We start from the raw sequence: 705 nt of genomic DNA on the forward strand, positions 1-705 counted from the left end.
GATTCGATGTCAATTTGTTCCGGTTACCAAACCGGACTTCCTGTTATAGTTTAAAATAAATAAGCAAATTGATATGAAAGAAACTATCATATTATTTAAATCTTATTTATTTGGGTGGCGATTCTGAGCCAAAGGCAAGCCTAAGTGCGACCGAATTGGTGTCAGGTGAAAACCTAGCCTCGGTATAATTTTGTTGCGATTACCAAACCGGACTTCCTGCTTAGTTTATGAAACTTTTAAATACATTTTTAGGCAATCCGGCATATTTCTCGAGGCAAGATTGGCCAAAATAATCTCGAAATGTAAACAGTTTTAATGCAAAAAATAAGCAATATAACTTTTTTTTTTTTAAATTTTAAACAATATACAGGACATTTTTTTTTTAAATTTAAAACAATATAATAATTAATAAATAATTTTCGGCAGATTTGCCGCTTAGTTGTACAAATATCCTCAAACAAGGTAATCAATAAAAGGGACATTTAAAGGTCAACACCGGTATCGAGCAAAAGTTTTTTGTTTTTTTTTGTACATGTTTTATAAACTTTAAATGGGTAAAATATAATCACATAATTATTGAAAATGTGATCATGTGATTAAAATTGAATTAAAATTAACCACTTAGTTTAACAAATCAAAAATGATAATGCAAGATGAAGTTTTAAAATGATTAAATATATATGTTATTTTATAATTTAACATTAA

The sequence above is a fragment of the Euprymna scolopes genome, chromosome 46 (genome assembly GCF_053919585.1).
Source record: "Euprymna scolopes isolate OS-2025 chromosome 46, ASM5391958v1, whole genome shotgun sequence".
Lineage (NCBI taxonomy): Eukaryota > Metazoa > Mollusca > Cephalopoda > Sepiida > Sepiolidae > Euprymna > Euprymna scolopes.